Source organism: Pseudopipra pipra, chromosome 2 (assembly GCF_036250125.1).
Source record: "Pseudopipra pipra isolate bDixPip1 chromosome 2, bDixPip1.hap1, whole genome shotgun sequence".
In the NCBI taxonomy this organism is placed as follows: domain Eukaryota; kingdom Metazoa; phylum Chordata; class Aves; order Passeriformes; family Pipridae; genus Pseudopipra; species Pseudopipra pipra.
Window position 1 is genome coordinate 119,586,116 of NC_087550.1, and position 10,812 is coordinate 119,596,927.

Below are 10,812 nucleotides of genomic sequence, written 5' to 3' on the forward strand. Positions count from 1 at the left end.
TGGAGCTTTTCTATGGAATATTTTAACACAAAGGGTAAAACTAAAGTCAGGTCTGTTCTGGAGCCTGTTACACTTGTGCAAAACTCCTTTCTTCTGTTTATTTTCTGTTCTGAAAAGCACAGTCCGGGGTTCCTGGGCACTTCCTATTGAGTGATACCATGAAAATAATTTTGTACTGAAAGGGGAAAGGAGCTGTTATGGGGGTCAGGTGTCCATGATAAAAGCTTTATGCTTTTCAGTCAGATAAGCCTTAAAATATCTCACAGTGTGTAGGAATGCCTGGCTTCTTAAAGTCACCAGCTGAGTCTTAGAGGCCTCTTTGAAGAGCTGAGTTCAGGCAGGCAAATTGCCCCCCCCCCAGGAGGGACTCTGTGCCTGCTCTCCCGTGGCTCCAAGGGATCTCTGGCCCTTCACGCCGGCACCGAGATTTTCTCGGGAAGGGCCTCAGATCCCCGGACCAGTCTGGGACACAGGCAAGATCCCCCTGCCTTTAGAAATGAGGCCTTCTTGTGGCTTCCTCCCCGTACCCGTTGGTGGGTTCCAAAGAAGGCCTCTGGAAATGCCTTTTGGGCTGTCCATTGAAGCCTTGGGACCAAATTGGGCCCCTGGAGGGACAGTGCTGTTGGTGCCCCCCTGGTTGGGGCACCCCGAGGACTCCAGCGCGCACCGAAAGGATTATTCGGGGAGATCCTCGGGGTGCCCGACCCTGGGGAGCTCAAAGCAAGGTCCCTGCCATGGATTCAGGCATTGCTGAGAGTATCCCAGGGGTCCCTGTCCCTGCTAGACATGGAGCTCTCTAATGGGCTGTAATTGGGTTCTAAAAGTGGTGCTCCAAGTGCCAAAGCAGTGTGGGATTGGGATTAAGAAATGAGCAGTGAGGGTCCAATTGGCTGTTTTCTCTGGAATGTGACTGTGAGAGCTGCAGGAGTGCAAGGTGTGTGTTCCAGTCCCCAGCATTTGGGTTGCACCTGTCCTGGTCAGACACAGGTCCAACTTGCTCAGTCCTTAACCCAAGAGAGGGAGAATTAAGGACTGGCACTGTTAAGGTGTTTGGTGTGACAGGGGTTAAACTGGGAAAACATTGGGTAATTCTTGAGTTTGTCTGTTTGCCAAACTCACCCAAACCTGTGCTAGGAAGAGAGGGACTGGAAAAGTTGAGGCAGAAATGGAATTGAAAACTGGGGCTATTGACACTGTAATTGCTGAAACTAAATGTGTCCAAGCAGCAGCTCTTGTTGTGCAGGGAGTAACTCCTGTCAGCAGCAAGGTCCCAACTGAAGTGGCAGCTGCAGTTGTTCCTGTGGTGTGGGCCAGTGGAACTGCAGGAGAGTGGAAGAGGGCAGAACCTGTAGGTATTACCCCTGATGTGGGATCTCTCCTGGTAAGGCCAAGCCAGTATCCTTTAAAATCAGAATGCCAGCTTGGATTGGTTGCAGGAACAGCTGAATTTGCTCCTCCTGGTTTGCTTGTAGGACGTGAATGCCAGAACCTGCCAAGAAAACCAATGGCCAAGATGATTGATTAGTGCAGGACCTGAGAGAACCCCTGTAAGTGACAACCTGGAGCAGTTTCCAGTATTAGATTGCAAAGATGGCCTTTGCTGCATCTCCTTGAGCAAGGAAAGCCAAGAAACCTTTGCTTTTGCAGGAGAAAATGGGGCAAGCGGGCAGGAAGAAGAGAAGCCCCGTGACTCCTCCCTGAGCCCCAGCCAGCCCCTGAACTGCCTTCCTGGGAATGGTGGGATGGGCTGGACTCTGGATTGCTCCCTCTGGATGTGTGGTAAGACTGTTAGGGCAACTTTTAAGAAGAGCCTGTAAGCATTTGCTGCCTTGGCTAGATGGTGCAAGGGCAGCCTTTAAGCAGCTGAAGCATTCCCTGAGGAGAGCTCTGGGTCTGCCAGATGTGTCAGAACTGTTGGAAGCATCTTTGGTGGGGAGGGCAAAGAAAGGCCAAGGTGTGCAGTGACCCCCCTGAGAAGGGACTTTGAGTTAATGGCATCCCTGATGGTGAACTTTGTGGGCTGTTCCCCCTGTGGGGCAGGTGACAGTCCCAGCTACAGGGATGGGAAAAATGGTTAAAAGGGAGCCCCAAAAGCTGGAAATCCTCCTGGAGGCTCTTGGCAAACAGTTTCCTGAGTTCCCCCTGACAGAAGGACAGTGACAGCTTTTGAGTGCTGGTAGATCCTTTGAATAGATAGCCTTGAGTGTGTCCTTGTTGCACCAGTGGGCCTTGTCCAACTCCTCATCTTCCAGGGGATATACATATTAAAGTTGAAAATGCTCTTCCTAATCCTTTGTTGTCTTGAGGCTCTCCCCTCAGGAACTGCAGGAACTCCTGGTGCCGCCTGGGCCGATGGATTGGACGCCCCAGCCCCTCCGTTCCTGCCCAGCCACTGGGGCTGTGTCGAGTGGTGGCACTGCCAGCCCTGCAGGTGAAGTGGGAAGGGCCTTTGCAGGTCTTGTGGGTCACACTGATAGGAGGTGATGTTGCAGAACAAGGACCTTGAGTTAAGAAAGCTCCTTTTGATTGGTGAGCAGGACAAAGTGGATCCTTCAGAGTTCCCATCCGTGTTTGTGTCTCAGCCTGTGTTAGGATTCAGGACTGTCAGGTGTTGTCACTGAGGAGTCAAACTGTGCTTTAAATAAGGAGACCCTGGCCTGATGGCCCAGTGTCAAGAAAAAAGGGGGAATGATATGTGAGTGTTGAGATGTAACAAGAACTGATCCTTTTTGCAGTGGGATGGAGCCTGGAAAGTGCACAGAGCTGAGCCAAGGGATTGAAAGGGACCAAGCCAGGGAGGTGAAGAAAGAAGGAAGAAGGGAAGTGAGGCAGCAGGCAAGCAGCACCAAGTTCCTGTGTAAGCAGGTGAGTTGTGTTGAGGTTCCTAAGGCAGGCACTGAGGACTTGGAGGGCTCCAGACAGAGCAGACCTGGGAAGGCCCTCGGTGAAGCCCCTCAGAGACCTTCTAAGGGTAGGTGTGTATGGTGATCAGTGTTGGGATTGTCCTGAATGTGGAACAGGAATGCAGGGAAGGAAAATGAACCCTCCTGTAATGCTGCCATATCAGCTGCAGTGGAGACACCTGTGTGTGCCCTTTGGGATCTGATTGCCAGGACCCCCATGGGGCTGGGATCATGGCAGGGTGTTGTAAGCAAGGAATGCCTGGCTTCTTAAAGTCACCAGCTGAGTCTTAGAGGCTTCTTTGAAGAGCTGAGTCCAGGCAGCAAAATTGCCCCCCCCAGGAGGGACTCTGTGCCTGCTCTCCCGTGGCTCCAAGGGATCTCTGGCCCTTCACGCCGGCACCGAGATTTTCTCGGGAAGGGCCTCAGATCCCCGGACCAGTCTGGGACACAGGCAAGATCCCCCTGCCTTTAGAAATGAGGCCTTCTTGTGGCTTCCTCCCCGTACCCGTTGGTGGGTTCCAAAGAAGGCCTCTGGAAATGCCTTTTGGGCTGTCCATTGAAGCCTTGGGACCAAATTGGGCCCCTGGAGGGACAGTGCTGTTGGTGCCCCCTGGTTGGGGCACCCCGAGGACTCCAGCGTGCACCGAAAGGATTATTCGGGGAGATCCTCAGGGTGCCCGGCCCTGGGGAGCTCAAAGCAAGGTCCCTGCCATGGATTCAGGCATTGCTGAGAGTATCCCAGGGGTCCCTGTCCCTGCTAGACATGGAGCTCTCTAATGGGCTGTAATTGGGTTCTAAAAGTGGTGCTCCAAGTGCCAAAGCAGTGTGGGATTGGGATTAAGAAATGAGCAGTGAGGGTCCAATTGGCTGTTTTCTCTGGAATGTGACTGTGAGAGCTGCAGGAGTGCCAGGTGTGTGTTCCAGTCCCCACCATTTGGTTTGCACCTGTCCTGGTCAGACACAGGTCTAACTTGCTCAGTCCTTAACCCAAGAGAGGGAGAATTAAGGACTGGCACTGTTAAGGTGATTGGTGTGACAGGGGTTAAACTGGGAAAACATTGGGTAATTCTTGAGTTTGTCTGTTTGCCAAACTCACCCAAACCTGTGATAGGAAGAGATGGACTGGAGTCTCTGCTCCCCTGGGCAGTTGTCCTGCATGATCTGGGAGCCTCTGGGATTAGACTGGACTGTGCAGAGAGGGAGCAGTTTGTCCTGTGGAGTTGGGATGGGTTAGTTCAGGATGCCTTGGGAGGCAGGGCTGGAGAGGCTCCTCTGTTGGCTGTGGTGGTGGAAGGTTGTAGCAGCAGGGCTGGAGCCCTTCGACCTCCTGCTCCCCCGTGAGCCCCGCCGGGCCCGTGCCCTTGGCAATGGAGGGCCCCCCATTGCTGAGCCAGCGGTTCCGGGGCCAGGAGGGATGGGGTCAGGATGGGGCTCCACCCAGGGCCAGGGCTGCCAGTGTTCAACCATGGAGAGAACTGAGAGCAGAGTGAGATTGAGGCCAAGCTCCAGCACAGGGATGGGTGAGAAAAGACCCTGGTCCTCAGGTGGAGCTTTGAATTCCCTGGAAAAATGGATCCTGTCAGATGGTTCAGGCCCTTGTGGGTGCTGGAGCAGAGGCCTCTGTGATTTATGGTCACCCTGAAAGGTTCCAAGGACAGCAAGTTCTGACTGCAGGATGAGGTGGGAAACAAAGTGAAGTGGTCCAGAGACAAGCTGAGCTTAAAATTGGTCCTGTGCCAGAGCAGCCTCGTGCAGTGCTTGTTGCTGTCCCTGAGTGTCCCATTGCAGTGGATATTTCCAAGGGTGCCTTGTGCTGGGGAACACTGGGGGCAGTTCCCTTTCCCTGGGCAGGGCAGGCAGGGCGCGTTTCCCCCCTCAAGGGTGGCTCCACAGTCCCCCCCTGTGCCCTGGGAGCGTGGCAGAACACCTGGAGCCACTGTCCTTGTCAGAGAGGGCAAAGGGATGGTTGGATGGGTGAGGGAATGGGTCAGGGAGTACAAGCACCATTAGAATGAGTAGTGCAGCACATGGAAAGGAAGGGGGGAGTTAATCCAGACAAAATCCAAGCACCTGCCCAACCTGTGATATTTTTAGGAACTCAGTGGTGCTGTGGTGCCCAGGATTAGGCAGGAGACTTCAGGCTTGGTCACCCCCAGAGCAAGTCTCCAGGGGCAGGCAGTGGGGAGGCAGCTCTGCTGTTGAGGATGGGGTTATTTTCTCTGCTTTATTTTGTCTCCAGAGATATTCTGCCCATTAATCCAAACTGACTCTGTCTCCTAACTCTCTGAAGAGGTTTTCTGCTTTTTGTGGGAGGGTGAGGTTTGGATTCTAACTATAGAAGAGCCAACAAAATAAAGGCTTTGTGGCAAACAAATGGTGTCTCCCAAACTCTTTGTACTTCAAATAGATGCCTTTATTCTTATTTTTTCTTATTGGTATTCTCAGGGTGTTTAATACCCTGTCTACAGTTATTTATTTTGGCTTCTCTTTTTTATTTGTTACAAAGTTGATGTGACTGACTTCTTTTTGCAATCCAGCAGTGCTCTCAAGGGTATTTCCCCCCCACTCCTGGGCTTGTGCAGGGTTGTTGAGTCCGTGTGTGCCGCTGTCAGCTTTGCTTCTCTGTTTGCTTGGTTGGCTCCTGTTAGGAGAAGGTTTGTTTCCTCCACTGTAATAATTCAGGGAAATCCTGAGGTATGATTTAAGAAAGAAAGTCATGAACTATTGCAATAAATGTGAATCCAAGAGTGCCTAAAAGCTGTTACTGAATTCCATTTCCAGGGACTGTCCTGGTGGGGATAATCCAGAACTGCAGCTTTGATGTTTAAAAAGGAGCCTGTGGTACTTCTTGTTTCCTGTGCTGGGCTTTCATTTAACAGTGCCCAGGGAGGGGAGCAGCAACAGCTTCACTTGGAAGTGGACTCTGGTTTTTGAGAACATCCTAAGCTCAGTGTGGTTTTGGTATCACTAAGTACTTATTTTATTTGCCATTTGTCTTAAATTGTATACACCTTTGAAGTGCCAGCTGTGTTTTGAAGACATTCTTACAGTTGTTTCAAGTGAAATTTGGAATGTTACAAATTTAGAAAGAGATGATTTTTATGTGAATAAACTACTAAAACAAAGGGGGGAGTGAGGAAAGCCAAGTTCAGGAGATAACCTTACGAACTGGTTTGGGAAGTTGCTTACCTAAATAGCCCAAATTGGTTTGAGCTGCAGCACAAACGGGGGGGAGAAGGAGAGGTTTTGTATTTTGACAGTTCTTGAAGTTTTTTGCAGGGACTACTGCCAGGTTCTCTTTGAAGTCCAAACCCCATTAGCATGGGGAAATGTTTGTTTGGCTTTAGAAATAGGAGTGTATATTTCCCTTTGAACTAGAGGAATGTTTCTATGTCTTTGAATTTTAAATTGCACATGAAGCAGAAATATGTTTGTGTTTTACAGGTGATATTGTCATGAAAATAGAAATGCATCATCGGATCTTACTCCTCTGAGGGCAAACCACCAGACTGATCATTTCTTAGTCCCTCAAACCCAGTGCCATGAGCTCAGAGGGGTGTTTGGGTGCAAATGTGCTGAGTGGTGGTGGCCCCCGTGAGATGTGAGCAGCTGGAAATGTGTGTGTGTGTGCAGAGCTGGGCTGGAGCCCTTGGGATTTGGCTCCCAGATCCCCCCCAGCCTTCAGGAAAACCAGAGGCCACCGAACCCTGAGTGAAGGGAGTCCCATCTGCAGAAGGGTTTTTAGGTTGGGGAAAAGCTCTCCAGAACAAAGCCTGGGTTCCAAACACCTTCAGCAAAAGTCAAGGAGCACAGACCCTGAAGTCATCAAGTTATGGAGTTTGGTTCAAACCATTTGCTTCTCAGTCAGTTTTAATGAAGTGTTAAAAGGAGAACTTAAATAAGGTTAATTTCTGATGGAGAATAGTGGGAAGAAGTGAAGTGGTTTAAGTTCATTAAACATGTTTTATATCAGTCCATGGTTATTTAATTGAGCATTGTTTGGAATTTTTCTTTTTGCATTTGTTCCTTGTGTGCTTTTCTCTATCTAAGGGATGGTTGGAGGTCTTTCTGATTGGTTGGATGTTTTTAATGTCAGTGCTAGACTGGGGTGGACAGTCATTGTAACATGATTTAGAGTTTGATGCATTTTATTCTGTGTGCTCTGTTTGATGTCTCGTGTTCAGCGAGTGACTGGGCAGAGTTTGTCCCAAGCCTTTGTTTTTCAAGTGAAAACCCAAAAGGGGAAGCAGCAAGGAGACAGAGTTTGGGGTAAGACTGTACCAGCCCCCCCAAAACTCCTTTGAGACCTCCGGAAAGGAGGACATGGACTCCTATTTAGGAGAAGAGTTTTAGACATGCAGCACTGGAGAGAGAGGAAGGGTGAGCTGAGAAGGGTGAGCTCTGAGCTGAGAAGCTCAGAGCGTCCTGGAGCTGGACCGGGCCGGCCAGATGGAATGGGGGGGGTTGACCTTGGCCCCCCTCGCTGCTGCTGACAAGCCTGGCAGCCTGAGGCAGAGCACAGGAGCTCTGGTAGAACTCTTGAGGCAAAGGCTTGCAACTGAATGCTGCTCAAGATGTTCTGACTCAGGGGTGAATCCCCTGAGGAAAGGACTTTCACAAAGATGCCCCTGCATTTCGTGATATGCCTGTGGTGATGCGAGTCTTGTCCCTGCTGGCAGTCCACAGGTGAGGCCTTCTCTTGGACCGAAGGAGAGCCGAGGGGCTTGGAGACCCCCTTGTGTGTATTGAACAGAGATCCAGCTACAACAACCCAGTTACTGCTGCAGGGAGGACAGAAGAGGAGCTGCTGCTTAAGGACTGGAAGGGATCTGTCCTTCTTTCCCTCCTGGACTTTTATTTGGAGGAGAGAAGAGATCTGGTCCATTGTAAATACTATATGCCATGGTAGAGATAGTTGTGATTGTGTGTATAATGTGATATGGTATTTATTTGTACAGTCATTGTAATATATTCCCTTTCCCCCACTTGGAGTCTGGTGTGTTTTGTCTGGAAAAAACCCATCTCACATCAGGTTGAGATGTGGGAGGGGGCTTAGACTAGGGGATTGGATTTTGGGACTATCTCAAACCTTGACATTAGGTGAGTTCTGGGTCATTTTTTGGGGAGATTTGGGTCAGTTTCTGGTCATTTTTTGGGGAGATTTGTTTGAGTTTCTGGTCATTTTTTCGGTAGATTTTTTGTCATTTTCTGATCATTTTTTGAGGAGATTTGAGTCAGTTTTTGAGTCATTTTTTGGGTGATTTGGATGAGTTTCTGGTCATTTTTTTGGGGCAGATTTGGGTCAATTTTGAGTCAATTTTTGAGATGATTTGTTTAAGTCTTGGTGTCAGTTTTTTGGGGTTTTGGGGTCAATTTCTGGTCATTTTTGGGGAGTGATTTTGTGTCATTTTGGATCAGTTTTGGTGGATTTTTTGGCATTTTTTGGGTCAAATTTTGGGCCAATTTGGGATTTAAACCACTGCTGCCACCTGCTGCTGACCCCGCAGTACTGCAGTCGGCCCCAGAGGAGGCGCCTGGCTCCGCCCCCTCGAGCTCGTCCCTCCCCCTCGCCTGTGGCTCCACGTGCCCTCCCCTCCCCTGCAGGGCAGCTCCAGGTGTGGCCAGTGAGGATGAGCAGGGGGAGGCCCCGCTGGGGGAGCAGCTGGGAGCACTTCATGTGGGGAGCTTTTGCAGGGGAGCGGCCCATTGCAGGGAGTCTCTGAAGCAGTGATGGTGAGAGCACCTTGCAGCAGCTGCAGGAAGCCCCTGCGTGTGTCTGGAGATGGATCATCGCTCAAGGAAGGTGCCAAGAGATGAGCCCTGTGCCAAGAGGCAGTGCAGGAGAGGGGAGTAGTGCATGTGACCAGGTGGGGGAGTGTGGCGGTGCAGGGAAGATGCAGCTCGGACGGGAGGAAGAGCTCAGAGGTGTCTTTTACTGAGATGAATATGCAAAACAGGGAGTGAGGTGGAATATAAGCATTGGAGGTGCTTGGGCAGGGGAGCCAGGACGCAGGGGAGGGGGTCACTTTGCTGAGAACCCAGAGTTCCAGTAGGCTCTCTGAGGAGCAGTCAAAAGGAGTTTCTGCTTTGGGGCTGGTCTCCAAAGGAAGGCACCTGAAACTGCTGCTTCTGATATATCCTTAAGTATGAGAGGCTGTAGGAAGCTCACTGCTGTACCAAGCCAGTAATTTCCACAGATATTTTGCTATTAAAAACAGTTTTATTTCCTCTCTGCTCAAAACCTGATGGTATTTGTTAAACTCACTTGCTAAGTTGTGCATTGCTTGATGAACCCTTGCCTCTTTCCCTTTCCCTAGAGAGATAATTGGTCCTGCCTTGGAAGCAAGAGAATGCCCTGCTGGCTGAGGCTTTTGCTGGTTTTTTTCCCCAGCTCACCTTTCACTGAGTCACTTGGACTGGGACAAGCCCCCTTTGAGCCTTAGCTAGTGCCTTGTGTGGTTATTGTCAGCGGGGGAGAAGGGGAAGGGCACAACTTTCCATAGTATTGGTCCATGTCCTCCTCTGTACAAAAGCACCTGTTTAGGAAGTGTGATATAGCCTTGAACTGCTCTACCCAACATGTAGACTCAGAAATCAGTGGAACAGGTTCCTTACCATGCATCATTAGCATGCTGCAATGCTGAGCTGATTGAGGCCAGGGTTCTGCAGTGTTCTCAGGAAGAGTGGTCAGGAATGTTCAGTCAGGAGAGCAGGGGTTTGCGGGGCAGATACAAGTTGCATCCATGCGCTTTGAAGCTTGTCTCGTGTTCATTTGTTTCTGTGAATGATTATTAATGAGAAGTAATGTAATTTAACCATTAATTCTGCAACTTAGGGGCTATAATTTTTTCTCTTGACTTTTCATAAAGAATTGTGAACACCTTTAGCCAAAAATTTCTTGCAAAAACAAAGAAACAAAACCACCCAGAGAACAATTGCAGGCATCAGTGAAAAAAAGAGAAAAAAACCCCAAAACTAAAAAGCTGGAACTGACAGCTGAGACTTCCAAAGTCATAGAGATCAAACAGGAAACATCTAGACTCTCCCAAAATTGAATACGGACAAAGATACCTCCCAGACAAAAGCTACCACACCAGAAAGCTCTTGCTGCTTAAGGAGTGCCCAGGCTGGCCCACCACCTGCACCTGAAATTAAAAGGGCCGGTGCTTTCTTTGCTGTGGAAAAGGAGTGTTGTTCATTTTTAGGAATCCTGTGCTGGAACTGGCAGTCCGACTCCCAAAATTGCATCCGGATGAAGATTCCTCCAAGACAAAAGGTGCCAGGACAGAGAGATGTTGCTGCCCATGGAGTGCCTAGGCTAGCCCACCAACTGCACCTGAGACCCTGAGGGTAAGCACTTTCTTGCCTGGGAGAAAGGGCTGTTGTTCGCTTGCAGAAGTCCTGCAGTGAAATTGCCAGTCCAAGACCCAGAATTGAATACAGACGAGGATTCCTCCCAGACCAAAGCTGCCAGCACAGAGAGCTCTTGCTGCCCACCGAGTGCCCAGGCTGGCCCACCAACTGCACCTGAAACCAAGAAGGTAAGGGCTTTCTTTCCTGGGGAAAAGGGTTGATGTTACCTTGCAGGAATCCTAGAGCTGAAATGGGCAGTCCAACTCCCAAAATTGAATATGAACAAGGACATCAAACGTAGCACACCAGAAAGCTCTTGCTGCTTTAGGAGTGCCCGGGCTGGCCCATCAAGTGCTCCTGAAACTACAACAGTCAGTGTGTCCTTTGCTGTGGAAGAGGGTGTGGATCATTTTCAGGAATGCTGCCCTGAAACTGCAGGTCCGACTCCCAAAAATCCATATGGACCAAGATTCCTCCCAGACAAAAGGTGCCACCACAGAAAGCTCTTGCTGCTGAAAGAATGGCCAGGCTGGCCCACCAAATGCACCTGAGACCC

The 10,812-nt window shown here is 50.0% G+C and overlaps 1 long non-coding RNA gene across 1 annotated transcript; it reads left to right on the top strand.

Moving 5' to 3' along the window:
• The first annotated feature begins 1,554 nt into the window (after window positions 1–1,554).
• LOC135410510 (uncharacterized) lies at window positions 1,555–3,486 on the top strand. Its single transcript, XR_010428712.1, has 3 exons — window positions 1,555–1,779; window positions 2,307–2,431; window positions 2,736–3,486. It is a non-coding gene; the product is annotated as an uncharacterized LOC135410510 (long non-coding RNA).
• The last annotated feature ends 7,326 nt before the right edge of the window (window positions 3,487–10,812 follow it).